Source organism: Triturus cristatus, chromosome 3_1, assembly GCF_964204655.1.
Source record: "Triturus cristatus chromosome 3_1, aTriCri1.1, whole genome shotgun sequence".
Lineage (NCBI taxonomy): Eukaryota > Metazoa > Chordata > Amphibia > Caudata > Salamandridae > Triturus > Triturus cristatus.
This window is the reverse complement of record NC_140583.1, coordinates 302,191,832-302,219,785: the sequence shown is the minus strand read 5'-3', so window position 1 is coordinate 302,219,785 and position 27,954 is coordinate 302,191,832. Positions and strand designations below refer to the sequence as shown.

Sequence of the window (27,954 nt, the reverse complement as noted above, 5' to 3'; positions counted from 1 at the left end):
TCCGACTCGGTTCTAAGAAAGCCCATATCAGAGGTATCCTCTAATCGTGTAGCTCGTATTTCCCCATTGTCAGCTGTATTGTCAGCTATATTGGCTTCCAACCTCGGTTTGCTTGAATCTAACCTCATTGAGTTTTGAGGCATCTGATCCGCTTCTGCCCGAGAAACAGTTTTTGAAACCACTTTCTCTGCTATCTTAGTCTGGGGGTACAATTCAGCAGGCATGATACTGTCGTCCTCCTGGCTTATTACTGGCTCTTTGCTAGAGTCTGCTTTCGAGCCCCCCATTAGACCGCTATCCTTCGATGCGATAGTGTTAGCCTCCATCAACTCGGCTGTAAGTGCCGCGGCCTCCATTTCCCCCGCCTTCTCCTTCTCCTTACCAGCTATCAGAAAAATATCCGCAATTGAAGTGGGAGCCTGGCGAGTTTTCATCGTGCCTTTTCTTCCTCTTTCCGTTGAGAGCCCGTTTGCTTCGGCCTCGGTACCGCCTTCCTCCCGAAGCGCTTTCTTCCTTTGGGACATTATTTTCTGGCCGGCCGAGATTTTTGGAGCCATCCTGCTCTCGGCAGTCTCCTCCGCTCCGTTCCGCTCGATTCCGCTCCGTCTCCTCCGTCTCCTCCGAGTCTGGTCTGTTCCGGCTAAGCTCCACCTCCCCGTTCGTCCACGAGGCTTCCACCGAACCAACGACGCTGTGCACTCCACCTCAACCTCTGTCAGCCGGCAAAAGGTATTTCGTACTGTCGAAACTATGAATATCAGCAGCATCTTCTGTTCTCATATATCAAAGGAAATTCGCATGCCATCTCCCTTCCGTGCACACTTAAACTTCCATCGATCTAATCATCCTGCTCTCTGCCTTCACCGCGACACTGCACCGGCCGTTTACACAGCCGCCATCTTGCTCCGTGCAATGCGCCGGGGCTCCAAATTGATATTGAGCCCTTGATGGGCAGAAACAGCAGTCTCGATTAACAGACCATACAGTTACAATTTACTGTATTTGAGTGCACATACAAAATTCATTGGACACCACATAAAGAGTGGAAGAAACATAGTGGTTGGTCATCATTATACATTTCCATTTTACACAAAGTAATGAAACTCATTATTAACATTGAGACCAAGCTTTACACTCCGTAAGCGGCATATCCATTTTGCCTCGAGTTGCCTCAACTGTAATTCTCTGTTACTGCCCCTTTCATTTATGGATACATGGTCGATGGCATGGAATTTTATGTTTTTGTTATTATGATGGTCATTACATATGTGATGTGCTATCTGATATTTGGCATCGTTATTCTTTATGGCTCTCACATGCTCCTGTGCGCGCAGTTTTACTCTGCGTACACTACTGCCAATATAAATCTTACCACAGGAGCATATGATTACATAGACTGTGAATGTGGTGTTACAGTTGATGAAACTGCCTATGGTGTATTCTTTGGATTTGTTATAACTATACCTGGCAATTTTATTCTCTCCAAATTTACATACACAGCAACAACCACAGGTATAGAAATCAATCGGTTTATCTGGTAGCCGTGTCTGGTTTTTCTTAATGTAACTGGGGCATAAGGTGTCTTTCAGGGTTTTGCCTTTCCGATACACAACTTTTGGTCTCTTGGATAATGCACCTTGGGGTATGCTGTCAGATCCCAACAAGTGCCAATTATTTCTTAGTATGTTGTATATGTGACTGCTGTATGTATTATACTGTGTGACAAATAGGATTTCAGACACCATTTGTTCGCTATTCTTGTTCCTTTTAACAGTGGGTCTTAATATCTGTCTTCTGTCCAAACGTAGTGCTCTCCCTACAGCTTTTAATTTGTCCAATATTTTGGAGAAAGTCTGTGTCCCGACTGCAATTTCTCCTCGCACGCACCATCTCGCCATAGGGGATTGCTTTGATAGTGGAGCTGGGATGCGAGCTAGTGGCATGTAGGAAACTATTGCAGGGAGTTTTTTTCTTATATACATCACTGTGTATAACACAGTCATGAACAAACAGTCGCAAGTCCAGAAACTCCATCTCACTTTTGGAGTGTTTGATCGTCAGTTTTACATTAAAGCTATTGTTATTTAAATAGGTATGGAAATCCATCAAGCTTTCAGCTGACCCTCTCCATATCATTATATTATATTATGTTGTTGAACCACAGTCGAGTACCTGGAACCCAGGCATGCTCCATCTCATACAAACCCATAAATTGGTTTGCATAAGATGGAGCAAACCTGGAGCCCATCGCTGTGCCCTGCTTCTGCAGGTACCATGCACCGTCATGCATAAATACATTATGTGTCAGTATCATTATAGACATATCAATGAGCATCAGCATGTGCTCCAGATGTTGAGCACCACGCTTGAACAGAAAATGTTTAAGAGCCCGCACACCATGTTCTTGCTGGATACATGTATACAGGCTCTCAACATCCATTGTGACAAATAGCAAGAATAGTGTCATTCCATCTGAAATCCTCCAATTTACATATGAGGTCGCCACTGTCCCTCAAATACAAAGGCAAATTCTGTACAATGGATTTCTGGTATGAGTCCACATACTCTGCGATGTGTTCTGTAGGCCCACCATTCCCAGAGATTATGGGTCTACCTGGGGGAAATTTTCCTCCCTTGTGAATTTTGGGTAGAATGTAGATATATGGGAATCTGGAATGGTGGGCCTGCAGATAACGATGTTCTAAATCTGTCAGAAGGCATGATTCATGCAAGTCCCACAAATTAGAGTTGATCTTTACACTCAATTTGGGGAATGGGATTGCTATTTAGTTTTTAATAGCATGATAGGTCAGCTAATTGTCTCTCTATCTCGTTAAGGTAGTCAATGAGATCCATAAGGACAATATTCCCGCCTTTATCTGCTTCCCTCACAACCAAGCTCTCACCATCTTTCAAGGTTTTTATGAATGCCCAGTCATCCTTCGTCATGTTGGTATTGTGTTTGCATCTATTACACTCCTGATGTTGGTCCTCCAATTTGTAAAGATCTAGTGTGACTTTATTATAGAATTTATCTATTACTGTTTCCCTAGCCTGAGGAGGCATGAATTTAGAGCTGGGTCGCAGGCCACTGTCATTATTATAATCCTCATAAATTCCCAACAAGTTTGCAAATTGGACAACATCCCCAATTTGTTCCTCATCATATAAGGTTGCCATCACATGTTAATTATGCACGTCATTGATAGATAGGACATTATCGCTATTGTTGGTAACAGAAGCACGTGGTACACTAATGACAAATATCAATACACTAAATCATTTAGAGACTATTACTAACGTATACACTTGTCTCTTTAAGATGGCACTCGGGATTTTACAAATAACACAGTGCTTGACCCACTCCATGATGGAGACTACGGTTTTCCGAGCTATACCGTTTTCTGTTTCTACTTACGCATGTGTTGGCTATTTTGCCTTTACCGTATAAATACGGATTGAAATCAACTGTCTGTTTAAACGCATTTTTTGGAAGCAGACGCTTGGACGATTTCATCGGGCTACCTTGCCCTTTCTTTGGTAAGCACACCACTTCAGATGTGCATCCGCTATATGGATGCGCACTAGATAGTATATATTTTAAATGCTACTGTTCTTCTGCTCTAGACTTTTGAATACTTGAACTGCTTTTCTCTTATTAATATGAAGTTTAGGGTAATGATTTATAAAAAAACGTGTTGTATCACATTGACTAAAATAGTGTGTACTCTTTCAAGATGGCGCTCCGCTTTCTAATATGTTAGCCCGCAGTATATGACTGATACTGCATGAATACGGGAGCAAAGTTTTTCTTTTTGCACAATCAATCCACCGATGCCTGACTAGCTTTACAGATTTTTTGTGTTTTTCTCCAGTTATTTAATAACGATATCACATTCTGGAGGTGTACACAAGATTAAAACCCGCACGTCTTGTGGACAATATTTAGTCTATTGGAGACTGAGCCTCACTCAGTCTGTTGTCATGCGATTCTTTACGGGAACTTCTGTGCCATGTAAAAAATATAATCATAGATTGTTAGAAAGTTGCTCTCCCCTTCACACCCTTCAATAATTTTAAATAACGTGATTTCCTCCCCAAATATAAGCTATTGATTAACTTTCAAGATAATGAAAGGGCTGCTACCCTGTATTCTATATATGAAAAATAAAATTCATTCCCTTTATGATTCTTTAAAAATGAGTAATTTTACAAGATAAATCAATTTTTTACTATTGTTTAGCTTTTCGATTGTTGTTTGTGCAGACTTCAAATAAATGTCAGATGTACACATTGTTTAACAAACTGAAAATTGTGAGTCATGAGTATACAGATGCACTAGCCTATAATAGCTGTATGATGGCTTACGGCGACGCTGGCCTTTTCAAACATGGCCAAGCGAGAATTGATATATGAACCGTCTGTAAAAATACGTGAACTTGATTAATAGTTTAATCATTGGTTCCTAGTTCATTTTACGCTTTCTCATTGGCTTCAAGTAACTTTTTTTATACTTAGAATGAGTAACAAAGTATGAAGGTACAATGTATATAGACATATTTTTATTGTTCTAGGTGACAACATTGTCATTTTCTATGAACTCTGTCTCAAGATTGCTAATGCTGAAACAAAACTTCCTAAAGGAGCAATCTCCTTAAATTACATTCAGAGGTATGTTATTGGAATGATATGGTGTGAATAATCAAAGAGTATAGTTGTGTAATCTTTGGTATTTGAAGTCTGTATATAGAGTATCACACTCATTAAAGAACAAGTAGTGGCCCATTTGGTTTTAAAAAATACTAGTTGTTGATGTATATTATCCTGTGTTGTTTCACTATAGGCTATTGTTGCTCTGCTCTGATATATATTTTGAATCCGGTGTATCATATGCTTTAATATGGAGATCGAAAACTGTCTGCATAATGTTTATATTATTGCTTAACCTGCATGTTCGGCAGGTACGTTTCATTATCATAAAAATGGTTACCGATGCAATTTTATCCTTATATTCATACAGATCATTGTAGGGCTTGTGCCCCTCATAATGCAAAATAACCTAATAAAAATTTGTTATTACAAACAATTGTGGAATTCTAGGAAAATATGTCTCTGACCTATGAACTTATCAGCCCAGCTTCAGGACATTTCAACTTGGCTAACTCACGTGTAAATTTATCACTTATGTAAGTCACTAGGTAAATGTTCTTGCGTTTGTTTTTGAACATATGTATATATTTTAAATGTTCTTGAATATATGTTTCCTATAGCCTTGAAGTCCCTATGAGGATGAAGCGCGTCGGCTAATGGAGTGTGAATCTTGGATTTTATCAACTTGATGTATTTTCAGAAAAAAAAGTAGCACGGTATGTCTAGTTCTGCATGGATCGTTTTCAGGTGGATCCATTAAGCAGAGGATGAAAAAAAGGGGAGATTAAAAAATGTGCGTTTCCCATAGGCATTTTGAACATGACTACAGCCCGAACTACTGGACGAAATGACACCACATTTGGCAGAGAGATAGGTCTTGTCCAGAAAAGGCGCTTTTTGTGATTCGGTGTAGTTCCCTTCAGTAGTTGCAAAGTTATTAAAGGAAAAACAAAATTGTATGTCTAGGGACATGAACCCTCCGCAGATTCCTCGTGGTGGATCCCCGAAGTCTCGCGGCACCAGCAACACCATGATTGGCTGACCACAACCTGTCCAGGAGGTTGCGGCCATTATTTTAAGTATCGGGGACTTAAACTATTTCTGCAAAATGATTAAAGGGGTCAGGATAGAGGTGTCATGACCCCATGGGTGTGTTAGAGGAGTGTGAGAGGGGCCGACATTGGGTACAACATTGAGTTATATTGTTTTTTTATTCCACTTTGGAAATCCACAGAGCCCCCGCGAGGCTCAGTGTGGCCCCCTCGAGTAAATCCATGATGGACCGGTGAATCAATGCACTTTGTGGAAAAAACCTTTCAGATACCAACACAGGTACTCTCACACTCATTTACAGACCCGCACAGTCAGTCATGCATCCACTCACAGACCTACGCAGGCATTCACACACCCGCTCACAGAGCTATGCTAGGCACTCATAGACCTACATAGGTATTGACACACCCACTCACAGACCCATGCAGGTCCCGATTGTCTCACAATCGGGAGGATCGAGCGGATGCTAAGGACAAAGGAGCTTTCCACCTTGTGTCACAAAGTGACCAACAGTGGATTACCCCCGTCCCCCTTCCCCCCTTGGGACAAGTTGTCTATCTGATTAGGGCTTCACCATTGGAAGCATTCTATGAAGTGAAGTGTGGCCTTCGCTACACTCACACAGTGGTAGCGTCTTACCAGCACTTAGTAAGAACGGAGCCCCCATTTATAATTAGGTCCTGATGAATGCTATGGACCCAACAGGGCCACTCCGGCAGAAACATGTTGACCACCCACAAGACGGTTAGGGGACACTAATTACCCCATTCACCGTCACATACATTTTAATATCATATAGTTTTCAGTCACATTAAAATTACCTCTGATTACTACAATGATTTTTAACCTCACTCACAATTTCACGGGCCCCCACTCAGTCATTTAGAAAGTGCATCCTTGTCGTCAAGTGCATGCCCGCCCTCTATCAAACGAAGGTTTTAGAGGGCGAGGACTGGTCAATGATGAAGCATGACACCAGGTGGTGTGTGAGACCAGTCCGTAACTTTTTGTGAGATGCCCACACTTACGACGTTCTTGTAACTCGTTTGGGTTATCACACTAGGAGCGGCTCTTTGTGGTAAACAGTTATAGTGGAGGCTGCCAGCTCCTAGAACCCCATGTCTCTCGTTCCCCCTCCACAGATTTAGTGGAGTCTTCTTGTGTGTTAACCTTCAGTGGGTGTGTCAGTGGAGAGGGTGGTGAGAGTGTCTGTGCTGGTGGCTGCACTGTCAGTGGGTGTGTAATGGAGGGGGTGGTGAGTGTGTGTGTGGTGATGGGTGTGCTGTCAGTGGAGGGGGGTGGTGAGTAAGTCTGTGGTGGAGGCATGTTTATCAGGGTGCCTTTGTTTTTCTTCCTATGTGTGGGTGTGTGTGTGCTGCTTAGATCTCTTGAAATTTCTGCATGTGAATGTTTGTGTGTACTTTAGCGAGGGCTGGGCATGAGGAATGAGGATGGCGAAGGAATGGGAGGTGGGGCAGGAGGTTGGACAGGTTGCAGGGAGAACAGAGCCTGAAACAAACCACTGTAGGGCAGACATACCACTGTGAATGCCTTCCAGGAAATCTGATATGTGCTGCATCTGTGAGCTAAGCTCCTGGGTGGTGTTCAGCACTGCAGTCTGCCCTAAGGTGATTGTGTGTGTGAGCCCAACAGCCACCTCACTGAGCACAGCCAGAGGGGCAGGGGATGAGGTGCCTGGGGCAGAGGAGACTGCACTCTTTTTAGGAGGAGTACGTGGGTGACCAAATAGGTGGAGAGGGGACTTGGGTGGGCGAACAAGGAGGCTAGTGGAACACTTCCTGGTGGGTCTGCCACCACTAAGGAATGCTCACTGGTGGAGGCCTTGGAAGAAAATGAACTAGAGCTGGAGATCTCCACAGCACTCCTCTCACCCTCTATGAGACTGGGTCCCTCGCTGTCGCTGGTGTTAACAGCACCGAAACTGCAGTAGCTAGCTGCTTCCCCTTCATTGTCACCCTTTCAATCACCTTCTGCAGAACATGCTGTGAAGATATATACTATAGATCATTATATCTGTGTGAATGGAACTAATCATGAACAATAAACCTGCATTAGGCTCTTCAACTTTGTTTAGACATTATCATAATTGCATGTATGTAGGCAACATTTCCACCAAGCACTTTAATGCAGTTAAAGTTGAAGGGTCTGTTGGCTTCAGTTAAACTGATTAGACTTAAACACATGTTGTTGATGATTTGAAGTGACATGCCTTAAGCTGTAAATGTTGTGCTTAATTGATGGCATGTCGAGGGAGATGACCTCCATATTTCACTGGATCCTCACGTTCCAACACTCCCAAAGAAGGCGGAGGATGCCTGATTAATTTTGTTAGACTCGTTAATAGTTTCTTTTTTTTCCAAATGCATTTTACACCAATGCAAGTTATTAGGAAGGTACAGTTGTCCTGTCTATGAAACACACTAAGTATTATTAAGTATTGACATTTGTACTTGGTACTTCCAGTACACTTTTCTTTCAGCACACACACATTTCCAGACACGTCTGCTCTCTCCTTGAGTGCAGGAAAATAAAACACCATATACAGCATAATGCTAACATTTGGAAGCAAGAAAGAGGGACGTGGGAGGAGGAGCCAAGATGGCGACCGGGACGGCAGCGTAGACTCCCGGCTCCGTGAACCTCCGTATCCCGCACGGATATCCTGCATTAGATCCTCAGCCTACGCTATGCGCCCGTGTTTGTGAATGAGAGCGGCAACCGATCGAGTGACTCCGAAGTTTCTGGCGGCTGTACCGCCGGAGAAACGGGTATTTGCAATTTGCGGCCTGTGCGGCCCTGGAGCCGGGACCTCGAGTGGACACCTTGGCCGGGTGGCAGTTTAACAACAGCGGCCTTTGGTGACTGGGTGGAGTCGGACTGCCGGATCGGTGCGACTATCGGCCTACATTTCGCCGTGGTCGCTTCCTACCACTAAGCGGAGCGGAACAAGTGCATGCCCGGGGTGGCAGTTCCACGACTCTCCGGTGATTGCCTCTGCCTTCGACGGTGAGCTGCCCGAACACCGCCCGTAACTCGCCCTGATTCCTGCGGGCTGCTCCCGGATTTTCGCGGGCGCTGGTCCGTGGTGGGGACGACGGTTGCCTGTGACTACATAACGGATACATTTTTGGTCTGCCTCCGGAACCCTGTTTGCCAGCGACATGGACCTTGGTGCGCTTGCCCCTGGGTCCCGGTCCCAATACGGGTTGGACCTACCCGGCGGCCATCTTGTCACGATGAAGTCTACCATCCTGTCCACCAGGTCACAGCAGGAGCGGGAGTGTGCGACTCTGGGGAGCGTAGCGGAGCGATCACAGAGAGCTGTGCTGGGGTACTGTGACCTTATCGAGGCTCTCGGTGCCCTTCATTCCACCTTGCTTAATGGCGTTTGGGTATTGGGGAGTAGGCTTGATGGTGTGGCATCAGCGTTGGGACAGTTGCGGCCTGCCTGTCCTCAGATACACAGGGACTTCCTGCACTGCACTCAGGACGACAATGTCGGGGCCACCCCTGTGACTAGTGACCAGCTGGAAACTCCGGACAGTCTACTATTGTGTGATCGGCTGGCTGTGGGTCTGATCTGTCCCGGAGGTATTGGACCTGAGTGGGGGGGGGGTGGCCTTGTCTGGTGCGCGGCCTTCGGCGACCCGGGGAAAACTCAAGCAACGGTTGTCTACTCTGGCTGATTCCGCCTTCCTGGACCTTGTGTGCAGTGCAGATCCTGGGGCAGCACTGGGAAAGACGTTCCTCCATAATGCTGACTGGGTTGGTACTCAGAGACTTCCACCCCACCGGGGTGCGTCGCTTCCTGGTCGTTTTTGGACGCTCCTTTACCGTGTAGCATTGGACATGGCGCCGGGTCGAGGGGTATGCATGGGCGGATTTGCCAAGAGTGGCCAAGGATAAGAATGATCTTTCAGAGGTGGTCGGCTAATAGGCGGGCGGGCTCGGGGTTGCGTGCTCTCATGGTATAACTGTCGGTATAGTAGGTGCAAAATGCTCCCCATCTTTCTTTGACATGGTCGATTTTGTATTGCTTACTGTTTGCTTTGGGGGAAACATAATGTGCGGGAGGGAGACGCCGGGGGCATGTTTTGAAGGCCCTCCTCCAGTTTATTAATACTCTCTCTACCCCCCCTTCTGGTGGGGTTCTTTTCTTACTCCTTTTTCCCTGTTTCTTCTATATTTCGGGTCTGGTTCCAGGGCGACAGGCACACTGCTGGGGGGGGGGGCCGTACTCATCTGCAGAGGTGCAGGGTGGGGGGTTGGGGGAGGGGATTCTTTAGTCTTTAATCTCTTTTTTCCATGGCCTCCTTTTTCTTCTCTGATTCTTCTTGTTTTTTCTTTTCTGGGATCAGCGTGGTACACCTCCTTTGTTGTGAATCGTTGCCTTTTCATGTGTGCCACAATTTCCGGGGTGTTCTCTGGGCTTTAGGGCAGGGGACTGCAGGCGCAGCTGGGCATGATATTCTTCCCCATCCTGAATTTCCTGTGTCTGCGCCATTGATCCAATAGATTGCTGTTTATTGCTTACGTTTATAATTCTGCCTGCCTCTTATCGCTGCTGGGAAATTGTTCGGCACCTGATCCTTCTGTCTTTTTCCATTATAAAATGAAAACCCTTTTATCCTGGTGTCCTACCTGCGCTGCTCACTGGCCAGACTATATTAGTATGAAGATTCTGCTCCCCGAGGTGCTACCTGTCTTAACATTTGATCTCTGTTGCTCTGACTGCTTAGCGGCCGGCCCCGGGGGGTTGTAGGCCCATACTTGTTATTGATTGAAATGTCAATAAAGGTTTTTCAAAAACCTAAAAAAAAAAAAAAAAAAAAAGAAAGAGGGACGTTTAAAAAAGAAATAAGAGGAATTTATTTTACTTGCATTGAATTGGAGGCAATATTAGGGAGTAGACAGCAAAAATCAATCTGTATGGGGTTTAAAAAATCATGAGTCACCCTGCTGATACAAGTGTGTTGTCGCGTATTACATGGGTAGAAATGGAAGCACATGCAAATATTCTTCAAGTGCAGAAACACTTTGGCAATGGGGCCTACATGCATATGGGTGCTATCTAGCGCTGTAAGTAGGGTAAAAAAGTTTGAGCGGGTACTCTAAAAAAGCCATGGGCAAAGAAGTTTAACTAGGAATATTTTATTAGAGGTGCCCCTAAGTAATATGAAACACCCTGCGTATATGATTATAATAGCTTCTTTAGCTTCATCCCAATTTTTTTTTTTTGCAGAGTTTTATATAGCGCAAACTTGACCAGAATCCAATCAGGTATCAGAGCGCTTCACATAGCACCAGTTACGTTACATGAGGACACACATTCATTTTTTGTTAGGCACCAGGAGATTAAGTGACTTGCCCAGAATCACAGGATGTTCAGCGTCATTACCGAGACTTGAACCCAGCTCCCCAGGTCCGAGGTCGAGCGCCCTAGCCGTTAGGCAAACTCCTCTCCCCCAATTATTTACAGGGCGAAAAATGCAAGTATTCCCGAGGCCGGGCTTACATCCCTCCCCGCACCCTCCAAAGAAAGTAACAGTGGGGAGCCACAGGCAATGGCCAATGGGTCAAGGGGGCCGCAGGTCAAAAAAGTTTGAGAACCACTGGCGTAACTGCTAAGTATCCAATCGATGAAGCGGTGTGGCATGCCAGAGTGAGGCAGCGTTGCCTTAAGATACGGCCAGTGGACCCTGTCAAACGCTTTCTCAGCGTCGACAGAGAATATCATTCGTTCTGCCGGAATCTATCCACCAGGTGTAAGAGCCGCTTGGTGTTGTCAGAGCACTGGCGTCCGGGGACAAATCCAGACTGATCCGGCTCTATTAACCCAGACAGATGAGGAGAGTCTCTCCGCACCAGGATCGCGGTGAAACTTTTTAGATCCACGTTAAGGAGGGATATAGGGTGAAAAGATGCACACATGCGTCTATCTTTACCCTGTTTGGGGATCACCGTGAACAGTGCTTTGAACATGGAAGGCGGGAGAGTGGCAGAGGCCTCAATTGAGTTGTAGACCCGCACCAGCAACGGGGCCAAGATATTGCAGAACTTCTTATAAAAAGCAGAGGAGAATCCATCTTGGCCAGGTGATTTGTGAGGCTTTAAGTGAGAAATAGCTGAGATAACCTCCTCTAGCCTAATGAGAGCTTCAAGCTCCTCCGCCTGACTGGGGACTAGTTTGACTGTGGAAACCCCTTGTAGGTATTGGGCTGGGCCTTCCTCGGGTAAAGTCTCAGCCACATACAGAGTTGCATAGTACTGCCAAAATGTATCTGCAATCTCGTGGTCAGTGTTGTGTTCCTTTCCCTGCTGGTCCAGAACGCGGTAATGCGGGAAATCTGTCTCTGTGCAGGCAGCCTATTAGCAAAGAGCCTCCCACATCTATACCCCCCCATATGAAATGCATGTTTCAGTCGAAGGGTTGTGTATTTGGCCCTTTCTACATCGAGACCTGTTAACTGTTCCCTGGCCTCCGTAAGCTGCTTCCAAACTCTGGGTGCGCCTGTCCGCTGGTGAATTTGCTCTAATTCGGCAACCTCACCCGATAATCGTTCCCCTTTCTCCCTCCTATCCTTATTGTCCGCTGCCGCAATTCCCAGAAGTTCCCAACTGACCACCGCTTTCAGTGCATCCCAAAGGATTGCCATGGAGACGGTGGGAGAGTCATTGAGGTCTCGGTAATCAGTTATAGATTTAATAACTTGTTGCACTACCAAGGGGCGTTGCAGCATCGTCTCACGCAGATGTCAATACCTACGAGGGGGCCATCGGTGAAGTAAAGACAGGGACGCTCGCACTGCCGAGTGATCAGATAATGAGCAGGGGATTATTTCCACCTCCCGCGTCTGTTGCCTCAGTGTGTCAGATGTTAGCACATAGTCGATCCTGGGGTATGTCTTGTGGGGGTGCAAGTAAAAAGTGTATTCCCTGGACCCTGGATGTCGCATTCGCCAGTTATTTCTGAGCCCTGCCTCTGCCAAGAGGCGCTTCCCATTCTCAGAAAGTGCACCAGTCTGCCCCCACCACTGCGTAGATCTGTCCAATGCATTGTCAAAGGCCAAATTAAAATCGCCTCCCCGAAGCAAGGATCTGTCCGGGAGGCAGGTTAGCTCATGTACCAACCCCCGAATGAACTGGCCCTCATTGGGAACTTAGACAGTGGCTACCGTAAAAGTGTGTGGCCCCAGCGAGAAAGTGTAAGCCAAAAGTCTGCCTTTAACCTCTGCCTGCTTGCTGCCGATCCTACCCGGGAACCCAGCAGAGACCAAAATTGCCACCCCCGCCATCTTAGAGGCCCGAGAGGAGAACATTTGGTGAGGAAATGCTTTGGATCTCAGTCTGTGGATGTCTGAAGGCAGAAGGTGCATCTCCTGGAGGAGTCAAATATGAGCGTCTGAGTTTTCTAAGACGGACAGGACAGCTCATCATTTTATAGGGTTATTGAGACCCTTAACATTAAGGGACAAAATATTAATGTCAGCCGACATGAAGAGGGACGAGAGTATGTGCTAAGAAGGGCTGCCCACCGACCGCACCCACCTGCAAATTCAAATAGAGGACACAAACTGCAAATCACAGTGACCCGCCATATCTGGAGGGAGGAGGAGGAAGCCCCATTACCCCTAGAAAAGAACAAACAATGAAGAACAATAACGTATGGAGCAGTGGCGTAACGAAAGTTCAAGGGGCCCCCCTGCACTATACACGGAGGGGCCCCCTCTCCGGATTTATTCCGGAGCGCTAAGGCATCAGTACTGTGCCGAGGGGGCCCCCTGCAGCTCTGAGGCCCCTTCCCGCACCGTGGGGGATGCGGGGGCCTGTGTTACGCCCCTGGCATGAAGTCCACAATTGTCCTGGACAATCAGCCCCATGGAGATTCGTGAGATGTATAGCAGGAGCCACCCGCTGCCCTCATTCCGCACAGGGCAGAGCCATCGAAAGCCATAGGAAACCCCCTAAAGTTGAGTCTGATGTTACCAGAGCCAGGCAATCTTCAATCTGCGGCAGCTGAGTCCTCTGACAACGTGTCCAGCACAGCTTTGCGCTCTTTAGCCATTGTCTCAGGGTCCGGGCGGAGGCGCAGGGAAGGTTTCCCAACATGTTGCCATCTTGCTGCTCCGTCACGGGCCCAGCAGAGACCTCCCGCTCCAGAGTATCACAGTCGCATTCTGGCAAATGAAGAAGTGAAGAGGCCTCTCGAAGGGAATGGACCTGGCGAAGTTTGCCCTCCCACTTGAAGAGAATCCGGAAAGGATACCCCCAGGAGTAGGAGATGTCTTTTGAGCGCAAGAATGCCGTGACCGGTCAGAACTCCCGTCTTTTCTGCAAAGTAGAGGCTGCTAGATCCTGAAACAGGAGAGGTCTGCAAGAGCGAAAGTCGATGGGGTGTTTGGCCCGTGCCTCTCGGAGGATGCATTCTTTAAGTTGAAAGTCATGAACACATGTTACAATATACGGGCGGGAGGCAGTTGCCAGTCTCTTGGGTCTGACACGATGAGTCCGGTCGAGCTTGATCCGTTGCTTCTGGGGGGCCCCCAGGACATGGTGAAAAAGTTCTTCAACGAAGGCTTCAATGTCTTGCCCCTCCGCTCCCTGAGGAACCGGCCGGATTCTGATATTGTTCCGGCGGGAACGGTACTCGAGGTCCTCCGCATGGGCTTCGCGGTCTAATTGCTGGTCCTGAAGACGGAGGACCTCCGTTGGAGCTGAGCAATTTCTTTGTCCTGCGACAAGGCTTGTGTCTCCAGCTCATCGACTCTCCCCCCCACATAATCTATGTCTCTGCGTATCTCGTGGAGCTCCAAGGTCCGTTCTTTTTCATGGTGTGGAATTCCCCCGTGAGGGAAGCGAAAAGAGATTCAAGGACACTATGGGTGACCGGCCCGTCGCTTCATTCTGGTCCTGTTCAACTTGAGGTTCCCCCTGCGCCGTCGACACCTCAGCCCCTCCAGTACCAGCCTTGAGGAGAAGCTCCTTCACCGACCTATCCTTCCTGGATTTATTGGCGGCCATCGTGGAGCAGCTACATCCCCCTTACGTGCGAACATGGAGCGATTTGGAGAAATGGTAGGGGTATTAGATCTGTTGGAGCCAAGTAGGGAGCTATCCAAGCTGCACGGTTCACAGCAGCTGCCAGGGGTAGGCCCAGAGACATTTGGGTCAATTGGGTTGACGCAACGGCACGTTGCTCTCCCGGTGGGCCCCCTGCACTGAATCAACACAGGGGCCTCACTGTGGCTCACCCCCTCTGATCACATTCCAGGGGTCTCAATTGTCACTCCTGATGGGGCCCGCCACTCACCCAAGGCCCTCTAACGTCAGCTGCCCCACTTGTTGCACTGTTTGCACCGGCAGCCGGGTCGCGCACCGAGGCAAGGCCAAGCAGCACTGCCCACGGTAGTATGCTCCACTACACCACTGCAGCCTCTCCTCTGGGTGTCCCGGGCCATCTCCCCGCGTCGCGGGCCGAAGGGCAACATGCCTGTGCTAGGCCCGGCCTGTAGTCCCACATTGCGGCCGATGAAAAACGCGCCAGTGAGGTGGAGCAGGGGAGATGCTCACCGAGGTAGCTGGGCATGCGGTCCAGGCGCTGCTGCTGTGAGGTCGCTAGATGAGGCTCGTGGGCCCACTGTCCGAAGCTGTCTGAGGCCCACAGCCGTGGGCCGTCCCCAGACTTCCCGGTGCAGCGCTGCGGGGCCCAGAGAAGAGGCGCAGCACCGCCCAAGTCACGCAGGGAGAGCGCGGGGTCCAGGGGCGAACAGTACCCCAGCGCTGCAATCTCAGGCTCACCTGCCCACTCCTGCAGTCTAATCGTGTCCAGCGGGCTCAGGGTCGCTCCGCACGCCCTGCTGATCAGAGGGCCCGCCGCCTTGGTACTTCTGCTCCCCCTCCGTTTTGCACCCCCAGCGGTGGGAGAGGTGCACCTCTGTTGAGGGGCCAAATCACCTCCGCCCAGGCCGTCCCAAGGCACCGTTGCTGGTCCCACTCTCGGAGCGTGAGCCAGCGGCAGGGCACCCACACACCCTGTCTGTCGAGTGTGCAGCTGGAACCGCAGCGCAGGCTGAAAGCTTCGATCTCGGCGAGTGTATGATGGCGCCACCCAGCTCTCAAGCTCAGGATGCCGCAGAGGTGTTCACCGGTCCCGCGTGGGGTCTGGAACACCATCTGGGGTCAGCTATACGCCTCTCTAAGGCCAGGGCCCAGGCAAGGGACTGGAGCGACGAGGAGGCACGTCCTGTTCGGTCGTCATCTTGGTCACGCCCCCTTCCAGCAGTTTTAAGATCTTAAAGTTTCTTGTTGCTCAAATGGGTGTAATTTCTGATATTTATGTTTCCCTCATGTTCATTACTTGATTTTGCTCGCAACAAAGTGTCACTCATAGTCGTTGTATGTCACTTATAATTACAGTAGGCTGAATTGTCCTTTTTCCCCCACAGGGTAAGTAAATACATAGTCCTTGATACACTGCATAAACACTACAGTACATAACATAAATATTTTCACATTTGACTCATTGGTTGAAGTATATACAGAATTTATGTCATAGTATGGGACGGAAGGACTTGTTTACCTCTCCTAGCAAAGCATTAGCCAGCTCTACCAGGACTCTGAAGAATGCGTTTTTAGAGGGATGCCTGGAGAATAGAATGCAGAGTGCAGTAGATAAACCAACGGTCCGGGCCTAAATGGGGATTTGTCTGGCTGTAAGTCCTGCGCCATATTTAGTATGAATGGGAAATATGCATCACAGATTCTTACTGACGAGACTCAGTTTATGTACGTTGCTCTTTCTTGCTGCTTTTTTGTCACAAGGCACGTAGATTTTGCAACTTCCTTTATGCCCATAACTACTATCCTACATTTTATGTTATTCTGTAAATGTTATTTGTTGCTGAGGAAACACTATTTGTTGCCCATCTTCAGGGCGGCCAATATTTGTCATTGTAGAGGCGCATTTCTCTACCTGCAAACCTTACCCACGATCAGGATCTGCTTCTCTACTGCCACATATATTGAACGCACCATAAAGCAGAGGGCTACTGTTTTTATGTGATGTTTTAGGAGTTCTAGGTAGATACTTAAATGGATTGTTTTATCGAACTGCTGTGCCGTTTAACGTTGTACTGATTGTCTTTAATATATCTTATCTCTTGCAAGATAAACCCGGGGGACATAGCAGACCCTAATGAGTTCCCTCTTAAGGACTTCTTCCGAGGTTTTTGTTCCTCTGGTTTTATCTGAGCTTGGTGGTAATTCACTTGACTACTGATGTTGTGCGACTGTTTACTTACTGTTATGAATTGAGATTTTTATTTATAATGTTTTAAAGTATTTATACTGTCTTTCACTGTGTACTTTTATGGTTCAGTTAACCCGAAATAAAGTCTATTGAATGGAATTAACGCATGAATCCCTTTAGTCATGAGTGGTCAAAGTTATTCTAGTGTAAAAACTGGTGTCACAAAATATGGTGGCTTGTACTTTAGGTTGAAATTGATACACATAACAGTAAACAGTACATACACTGATACATATATCATGATCACTTCTAAGAGACAACGGTAACTCACAATATGCAGCTTAATACACCTTGATAGATTTCAACTTTTGACTAATGAGTCATAACTTGGGCCTGATGCTGTGTTTCCAAGATGGGAAATCACTATATACGAATGATGGAACATTCCATCACCAAAGGCCTTGTAAGTACTCCTTTCGACTCCATCATAGAATTAGCTACTGGACACAAGAAAGGACAATTATCAATGGATTTCCTTATCTGTTACTCTGTCATCAATATGTACACCTTGCTGTCTGTGTTGTTCTTAAATATGTATGCATCTCACAGATTTTACGAGAAACCAGACTGTCTTACATACACACTTGTTTTGAATAAGTATAGAACCTAAAATCTAGCCATTAAATCAGATGTCATTAGAAATGTGGCTGAATTGCTCACTCTTGTGAGTATGAAACCAACTTACCAAGGTGACGTCCGGAACACCCACTGTATCATGTATTAGGGCTAAGCCTAGATCACTCATAATAGGAAAGGATCATCACACCTGACACATTAAGAACTAGTGGGCCGTTAAGTATAACTGTCCCTCTTACATTCAACCAAACACTCATGAGTAACTGCTGTTTAGGCAGGCATGTGTCTGCTAAAACCAGTCCATTGGTAGTAAACACAAAGCAGGTGGTACCATTTTCCACAAAATCATGTACTAAGCACTTTATCATACACCTTGTGCCAAACTAAAACCTTCAGAAACTCTTCGGTGTGGACATGTGTCAACGTTCATGTAGATGTCAAAAATAGTTTCGGTAATTTAAACTTAGTAGTTAACATGTTCAACTCACACTACAACTTACCCTGTTGCTGTTAGGCTCTCAACTGTCCATCAAGTGCCAAATAGACCACCATAAGAAGGCGTGCCACTAGGGTGGTCAGTGTGCGGCACACGTGATTCCCAAGTTGGGAGGACTCGCCGAGCCGGACTTCAGCTGACTTTAGGATCCAGTGTCGTAGGTCCTCCCACCTCTTCCTGCAGGGAATGCTGCACCATTCGTAGACCCCCAAGGGTCTGCACCTTTCTGGGGATGGCTTTCCAGATGTCCTGCTTCTGGTGGGCGTTGACCTGTATGGATACAAGAAAAGAAAGAAAAAAAAAATGGGTTTGTGACTTTTTATTTGTCTAAAGTGATGTCACACAATTTCTCTACGCTATCCCAAACATGACTCATAAGTTAACATACTACATTTGCATCTTCACATGCTGACAAAAACAAATATCTAAATGCACACTTTTGTAGTGACCTCCGGCCTACCCTCATCCCTTGTCACTTCCTACATTCACAAATCCAGCACAGTAACATCATGTAGGTACTAGTCACCTACATTTTAAGTGATGTGAGATACTTCAGATGACTGCAAAATATTGTGAGCTACTCACAGCCAAGGAACTTGTGCATTGTTAGCAGACCCCCTCATGGCCAGCTTTAATGACTTGATGCCTGAAGTCCATAGAGCCAGATACTCTGGTTGGAAGTACATACCATGACTAAGGGCACTATGAAAGGTCAGTCATGAGTGTCATTGAGAGTGTGCTCTTTGGGGATTTATGAACACGTGTACCTATGGATGGATGGCAGTCTGTGGTAAAATCTTGTGGCACAGGACACACTTTTCCTATATGTGGTACTGTTACATGGATGACACAAACAGACATTTGTTTGTCTATTTGTTTTGGGGGAATGTGAAGGTGCAGAAAATGGTTCCATGCTAAGAAGTGTTTAATAGAATTTTTCTCTGCAGCATAAAATTTCCCCAATTCAAATGGACATACAATTGTTTGCTTGTGTCAATCATATAATGGTACCACATATGTGAAAAAGTGTGTCCTGTGCCACAAGAGTTTACCACACAGACTCACTCTCTGCAATGTCTGACTGCAGCCCACTTCCTCCCAGTGGCTAGCAAACATTGTGCCATCAGTAGTAAATCAAGACAAAGCCTTTTTTTAGATGTGATATGTGTGAAAGTGCCGAAACATTTTCCATGATAAGAACTGTTTGGCAACTAATTTCTCTGCACTTCAAAAATATCACATATGACAAAGGGCACAGTGAATTCTAGCCACTGGTAGTTAAGGAACTGCAGTTTGGAAAGGAAAAACTTCTGAATGGGAGTCAAACTGAAATTAAGTGTTTCCTCAAGAAGTGAAGTAACTCTCCATATCAAATGTCCTCCATTTCTTAACATTCAGGGGCTTTTTTGGACACAACTCCAAACTTCTGTTGTAAGTAACACATTTTAATTACACCAATACTTCTGTGCTTCAGTTCTTTGCGTTTGTGATTGAACCCCAGCCTGGCCTATGATTCTGACAGACCTTGTGCCCATCTGATGACTTACGTCAAGGCTGTCTGCCATTCTTGAGGGGTCTGGGAGCTACTGGTAGCTCACAAACTAGCTCCCAGGCTGCTGTTTTGAGAACCCTGATTTAGGCTGGGGGTCCTGTGACACTATACACAAACATCTATTTCATTTGGTAGCTACAGAAAACATTTACATGTACAGTTGTAAATACATTAGAATACATTTTTAAATGTACATGATGTGACATAAATGCATTTCACATGTATTTAAAAACTATACATGGATATATCTCTACATATACAGCAAAAGTTATCTTGGACTTTAAACACACAATACATACTTATTAATGGGGGCTGTTGATTTTTGTGGCAAGTGCTTATACATCCCCAAGATCATTGTCCTATGTAGGGCACTAAATATATGACACTTCACATCATTTAGTACACTTCAGTCAGGAACTCAAAGGGACATTGTAGTTTCTAGTTCAGGGAAAATGAAAAAGTTAGACAGATTCACATACACATTTCAAACATGTACCTGTTCCTCTGGTGTACCAAAGAGTTGGCCATACAGGAAAAGGACCTCCCCCGCCAGCTTCTCCGGATCCTCAGGTGTAAAGGCAGGGGCCCTTTCCACAGAAACTCATGCCATCATAGCTCCCAGAGGTCAGAAACAGCAGCAAAAGTAGAGGAGATCCCAATGGCTGCAGTATTAGGAGGCAAATGATTTTTTTGCAAAACCGTTGCATACATGTACGCGCCGGCCACAGTCTTTGTTTGCTTTCACACGCGTTAGCCTATGGCTGTGTCCACTAGGCGCTCAAGTTCCATCGCGGATGTGTGCGTATACATGTCCTGATGGCGAGGTCAGACAGCAGCCATTTTTGCTCTTCAAATAATGCTTTGGTGACTGTTAAGTGCATCACCACCAGTCAAAAAGGTGGCTACTTTCTTCCCGCATTTAAAAATCAGAGGACCGTCATGTTTGCTCAAAAACTACCTTTATTTGTAGTGTGTTAGTGTTGTGCCATGGAAGAGAAGCGCTAGTTATGGAAAAAAAAATTTTTTAATCTGTTATTTTCTAAATTATTTTCTTAATTAATTTTGATAGACAAAAAAAGACATATAAATGTTAAAAAGTGACAAACACAATTTTTACATTAAAATAATATAGTGAAAGCTTATATACGTTATGCACACCATGACATTTGTCTGAACGAGCATACATGTATATGTGGGAAATGTTTTGAAAATGTCATCGCATTTTTCAATTGCAGACATTTGACCCTGGGAGAGTTAGGAGACGACAGCCTCAAGTGTCCCGCCTATTTCCAGACCTTGCCACCATGGAGGAAAGGGATATTGTAAAAAATTCAGATTGAATAGGCAAACTTTACTGGATTTATGTCATCTGCTGGAGCCCGATTAACTGCCACGCAACAGAAATCCGACAGCTATTACACAAATTGTCAAACTCATGACAGTACTTTGTTTTGTGGTCACAGGATCATTCCAATACACTGCGGCAGTATCTGGTGGAATGTCACAACCAACTTTCAGTGGTGTGCTACATGAAGTTCTTGCATCAATGATACGACACATCAACAGGTTCACACAGTTCCAATGACATGAGGATTTGGGTAATGTGGAGGTGGACCCCTACGCTTTGTGTCGCCTGTCACATGTGGTTGGAGCAATCAATGGCACACATATCGCCTTATTGCCACAAAGCTCCAGGGAATAAGTATAGCTCAATCAGAAGCACTTTCATTCAATCAATGCGCAAGTTGTCTGCAAACCTGATTTGTACATCTCAAGTGTCTGCTTCAATGAGGCTCATGGAAGAACACGGAGGTCAGTTGAGCAGGCTATTGGGCTCCTGAAGGCCAGATTTCCCTGTCTGGACAAGACCACTGGAGCCCTCCTCTACTCACCCGATAAGGTGTGCCAAATCACAATGGCCTGCTGCATGTTGCACAACATCGCCTTGCGAAGGAACATCCCATACATCGCAGAAGATGATGGGCATGAAGAGTCGCTGGGTTAGGATGTTGAAATGGCAAATGTAGATGATAGCGGTGAAGTAGAAGAAGCTAATGTACATCAAGATGTTATTGCCAACTTCTTCACCTGAGTGTAAGTATACATTTACATTTCATGACATTAAGCTTAAACCAACTTTTAATCTGATGAGGAGAACAGTCTGTGCTGGGTATTTTTCAGAGAGGGCACATTTATGAAGTCCATGCCCTAGATGTTTGTTGCTCAATGTGTTGACACATTGACTACTGGGTTCATTACAAACTTTGCATTTTGATTGCTTTAAGTAAATGTATTCTCCAAAATAGAGATTTGTATTTGTCTCATTAACGTGATCTTTTTTGATTTTGATTTGTTTTAGGATCCTCACCATGTCATCTTCATTTGGACACTTCAACTCTGGGACATTTGCAGTTACATGCTGATGTTGCAAAGTACAATGGAAACATGGGCTGATTCTGTGGAAGACACACTCAGACTTTGGGAGTACATATCATGTACTGAGGCAACTTGCACGGTGATTGAATGGAAGTTTTAGAGATTGCGTTAAATGTAATATTAAATTTGGTGCTGCCTGATTTGCTGCAACCAAAAGTGGTAGTCAACCAAAATCAGTCAACCCCCCTCACATTAGCAAAATGCTCATTTTGTGTTAAGGGTATGAATTATTTGCGCACCACTTAAAGTAGGTTTTGACATTTCCCTAGATACTGCAGGAGTGTATCTGACTGATCCTGTGTCCACAAATTTCAATACTGCCAGAAATGTGTACAATTACACCACGGCACACCACCAACTCATCAAATCAACTAAGAGAAACTTCATCCAAGACAGAATCCTCTCCAACTCCCACAACTCCAAGGAACTTTTCACCATCATACAAGAATTTGCCGGACCCAACAGCGAAACAACCGATGTCCCTCCCTCCCAACACCTCTGCAACTAACTCAGCTCCTTCTTCCACCTCAAGATCAAGACGCTCTACGACACCTTTGACAACCAAGACCAAAGCACCGCCTCAACACACCCTGCCACCCAGCGACGCCCTCCAACAGACCCTCCTCACTTGGACCATTCTCACCAAAGAAGACACCGCAAGGACAATGAAAAGCATCCACTCCGTAGCACCTGCTGACCCCTGCCTGCTGCACATCTTCCACAGTGCCACCATCGCACCCAAACTACGCTGAACTATCAACTTCTCCATCAAGACCACCACATTCCCCGATGATTGGAAACGCACCGAAGTCAAACCCCTTCTTAAAAAGCCCTACGCAGGCACGACGGATCTCAAGAACTTCAGGTCGATCTCCCAATTCCCTTTCGCCACCAAAGTCATAGAGAAAGCTGTCAAAACCCAGCTAGCACACTTTATAGAACCCAACAACATCCTAGACACCTCTGAAGCCGGATTCCCAGCAACCCAAGCACTGAGACCGCCCTCATAGCCACCAACGACGACATCTGCCCCCTCCTCGGCCAAAGCCACACAGCAGTGCTCATCCTCTTGGACATTTTAGCAGCCTTTGACACAGTGTCCTACCGCACACTAGCCACCAGACTCTACAACGCAGGCATCCAGGGAACAGTCCTAGACTGGATTCGATCGTTCCTCTTAGGCAGAGCACAAAGAATAAGACTCCCACCGTTCCTCTCCAAACCAACAGAGATTAGATGCGGAGTACCCCAAGGATTCTCCCTCAGCCCCACGCTCTTCAATTTTTACATGGCCCCCCTCGTAACCATCGTCAGAAAACACGGACTCAATATAGTCTCATACGCCGACGACACCCATCTCATCCTCTCCTTCAGCAAGGAACCCAATATCACTAGGTGCATCTTCCAAGAAGGGATGAAAGACATCACATCCTGGATGTGCAGCAGCTGCTTGAAGCTCAACTCAGAGAAAACTGAAGTCCTCATCCTCAGCTCCAAACCCTCCACATAGGACAACACCTGGTGGTCCCCTGCCCTCGGAAACCCTCCCACCCCATCGGACCACCACGCAACCTCAGCATCATATTCGACTCTTCTCTGACCATGAACTGCCAGATCAATGCCGTGACCTCCACTTGCTTCAACACCCTCTGCATACTCTGCTAAACCTTAAAATGGATCCCCCCGCACGCCAGGAAGACCGTCACTCATGCATTCATCACCAGCAGACTGGACCACAGAAACGCCCTCTATGGTGGAATCAACAAAACACTCCTCCGCAAACTCCAGACCGTTCAAAACGTTGCAGCCAGCCTTATCCGTGACATCCCACAACATGACCACATCACCTTACACCTCTGTGACCTCCAGCAACTCCCAGTCGAAAGAAGAATAACCTTCAAACTACTCACACACGCCTACAAAGCCCTCCACAACACTGGACCCCAATACCTCAACGAAAGAATCTCCTTCCACGCTCCCAAAAGAAACCTCCGCCCAGCCGACCTCGCCCTAGCCACGGTCCTCCTTATCCACAGGACCAGAGCAGGTGGCAGATCCTTCTCCTACCTGGTGGCCAAGATCTGGAACGACCTACCCCTCCGCATCCGACGAAGCCCAACACTGCACCAATTCAGAAAGGACCTCAAGACTTGGCTCTACGAATGACCTACAGACCTGCTCGCACCCCTCCCCCTCCCAGCGCTTTGAGACCCTCAGTTGTGAGTAGCACACTTTTAAAACCCCTGATTGATTGAATTAGTGTTATTATTGTGAAATTCCTATGGTGAGACAGGAGATGTGGCACTAGCTGATGACATTATCAAATAACATGTTGCCTGTTGAATCTGAAACTTTTGATTATGTCCCCTTCTTACATTGCAGACCGGTGTGAAACTGGAAAATTCACAATGCAAAAACAACAGTTGATGGACAGAATGCAGAACAATGTCACACATTCACCCCAATACAGAGATCTGGGCCGAAATCCATCATTTTTTTGCTCACCATGGCATTCCAGTTTGTACCCAGCAATATGCAAATCAGTCTTGACCCTGTGCCTCATGGGAATAGTCCAGCCCGAACTGCCAAGCCAGGTCTTCCCTGGACTGGAAACAAGCATCCTAGGACCAGTTTAGGGGTTTCACCCCTCTTCAGCACTTTTTGCCCTAAGTGGGATGGGCATGCCCAGACGTGGGTCCCTTGCTCACTGTGCCACTGGATTCAAGCTAACCTGTCTGAAGAAGGGTGAAATACCCTGAAACCGGTTCCAGGATGCTTGTTTCCGGTCCAGAGAGGACCTGGCCTGGCAGTTCAGTCTGGACTGTTCCCATGGGGCACAGGTTCAAGACTGATTTGCATATGGCTGGGTCAAAACCGGGGTGGCGTAGTGGGAAAAAGAATGATGGATTTAACCCAGATCTTTTGACTAGGGGAGAATGTTTGCCTGGTCAGCATTCCGTCCATCATTTGTTTGCTGTAACACGAAAATTCACAATGGCACAGAATATTTGTGCTATGTATGCTTTTTATGTTTCATACAAGTTTGCCAGATCAATCTGTTGCAAATCTGATTAAACAGTAGGTGATTATTTTATGCTATTTATATTATGTTTAGGCTTTCCTGTTTTCAGTTTCTATTTTTGGTAAATTCTGGTGGGGTTTTTTCAGTTTTTCCAATACCTTAAAAAAACAGTGATTATCAGTGGTTACACATTTTTGCGGCCATTAAAAACAACAAAACCAGTGTTTTACCGGTGTTTATGGAATTTTTATTTAATTTTAATTATTGCTTGCTTTCTGCGCTGATAGTGCATATGTATAGGTAGCATGTGCACAGGGTATATGAGGACCAAATACATTTTTACTGCACCAGAATGGACTACAAAGTCAATAGCATTCTTCATTAACTCTAAAGATTGTAAAGATGCTTTCAGCAAACCATCTAGCAAGTGACAAGAATCTCTTACAGGGAAGCACTTCAGCTCAGGTATTTTGACAGGCCATCATACAACTTTTTCATATACATAGCTGAATTACTGCAAATACAAACAATATCACTCAAATCTTTATTGAACTTGGTAGGAACTTTTTTCAGCAGCATTCTAAGTCTCACTGTGTTCCATGTTTACCAAACGCCGGGTGTCATGTTTAAAGACTGGGGGGTTTGGCAATTTACTTACAATCAATACTGACTCACTAAAAAAGGGGGCTGATGTATCAAAGGATTTCACCCATTCTCTGTCTGTGGGTAAATGTGATGCTACATATTAGGAAAGATTCTAATGAAACCAGCCATTTTTCTCATCAGTGAAATCAAATGTAGCCAAAATTTCAAATATGATTTTGATATTTCCTGATTCTCCAAAGTTTATAAAAACAACTAAATAAGACCTAAAACATGCTTCTAAACACTGCATCTTTAGAACAAAGACCACAAAACTAAAAAAAGCAGAAGAAAGAAGAGATAATGTTTTAGTGACATCCCTAAACAACAAAACTCAAGCAAAATAATGCTAGCCCAGTCTTTCTTGATACTACCTTGTATAACAAAGTTACATTATATTGGCCCCTTCAGGACAAAATAAAAAATACACTTTCACTCATCTTTTTCTTTCTTTGAATGGCACTTAGTTTGTGATTGTAAAGGTGTTTTTTCAGTGTTTATATGTTTACACCGGTGGTGGCTATTTTCCTTTCGGTGGGGTTTTATCAGTTATTATAGGTTTAAACCTAAAACCAGATAGCCTAATTATGTTGCAATAGTAGCAAATTTCAGAAACCTTACTGTTGTAATCTCATAGGGTTTGGTATATTTCCCTTTTGTGGTACATTCCGCCTCCCCCTTCCCTTTCCTGCTCCTTTAGAACCTTCCCTTAGAGTTCAAGATAGAATGTTGAGAACAGCGTCTCAGGAGAGTGGATGATCAGAATAAAGGTGCTTGTTCTTTACCTGCTTTGAAGTCTGCTTTCTTTCTTGGACTTCAACACTGGCGACGACCTGCGAGGGGGGCAGCTGATCATCTCCCCTTTGAGTACTCTCTCCTGCTGCTTGCCATTTCCTTGGAGGACACGCTTCTTCTGTTGCCAACTCTAGTGTCTTCTGGATTCCTGTGGACTGTTCTAATCGGTGAAGGTGCCACCTGCGTCCTAATCTGTCCAGCTTTTTAACTTTTGCCTTCTACTTCTCTGGCGGTGTGGTAACCTCTGAGGAACTCGTTCAGGACTGCTTCTGCCAACTCTCGAGCGGGATGCTGTGGGTCCACTATTCTTGTTCCCCAGAGACTTGTGAGTGTTCTCCCCAGCCCTGTGCCCTCTACTACACTGTCGGGAGCTGCACTGTGGGGAGCTTTCTGCCAAGTCCAGTTGGTCTACGAGTAGGACACTCTCTGCACGTTGAGGACCCAGTCCTGCTGCGTCTGGGTCCGCTCCTCTTGGTACGTCAGCTGCCTCACGTTTCCTCATTGCGGCTGGGTCCATGCGGCAGTGCCTTCATGTCGGCTGCCTCATAATTACCTCAGGTGGCAACATTCCACAGACCCATGCGATCCAGTACTGCTCTCGTCTCCGGCACTCCGTCATGAGGCGTCAGCTACTTCACTAGTCCTGGAGTGAATTTCCCTCAACGTCCTGCTCCCTGGTGCCTCCCTGTCAGCAGTGTACCTTGCTCTGCTTACTGACTTCCTTCCTGTGTTCTCCGAGTGTCTCCGGCGCACCAACCGGCAGGGGGCCAGTCTTTTTTCTGGCTCCTTCCTAAGTGTCTCCGGTGCACCAGCATCAAGGAAGCTGGTCCTCGGCTTGTTTCTAATTATCCTCCTGCGTGCTACGAGTCTCTCCGGCGCACCAACCGGCAGGGGCCAATCCTTTTTGCCGGCTCCTTCCTAAGTGTCTCCAGCGCACCAACGTCAAGGGGCCGGTCCTTGGTGCTCTTTCAAACCTCTGTTGGTTCCTCAACGCTGCAAGGGGACTTTGGCTGGCAACTCCTGTATCCCGCTGTGCAAGTTAGATTTACCAGTACAGTATCCTCTGGGGCTCCTGATACGTGCTCGCCTGAGTGATTTTCCTGCTTCAATTACTCTGTGACACGCTCATTTTCTGCGTGTCATTCATGATATTACTCTTTCAAGCCCCAATACGTTTTGAGCTCCTTGAGGGTCCCTGTGAGAGTCTCCTCATTGTGTGTTATACTCGGTGACACACACACCTTTCTCATCATAGTCCTACCTTCCTATTGACATTGCCCGAGTCACCTCCTTTTGTATTCTTGGAGTGTTAGTTCCCGCCTCGTCCTGGTCTTACAGTACAACTTTAGGAATTTTTCCTGGGAGCATTTTATACCTCTGAGATGTTTTCTTTCCCCTTGCGT

The 27,954-nt window shown here is 46.2% G+C and overlaps 1 long non-coding RNA gene across 1 annotated transcript in view; it reads right to left on the bottom strand.

Moving 5' to 3' along the window:
* The window catches only part of LOC146860143 (uncharacterized), a 90,560-nt gene extending 72,110 nt beyond the window's left edge, over positions 1 to 18,450 (bottom strand). The window contains exon 1 of the long non-coding RNA XR_014979106.1: positions 18,109 to 18,450. This is a non-coding gene — a long non-coding RNA (uncharacterized LOC146860143). The remainder of the gene's footprint in view (positions 1 to 18,108) is intronic.
* Positions 18,451 to 27,954: the final 9,504 nt, after the last annotated feature.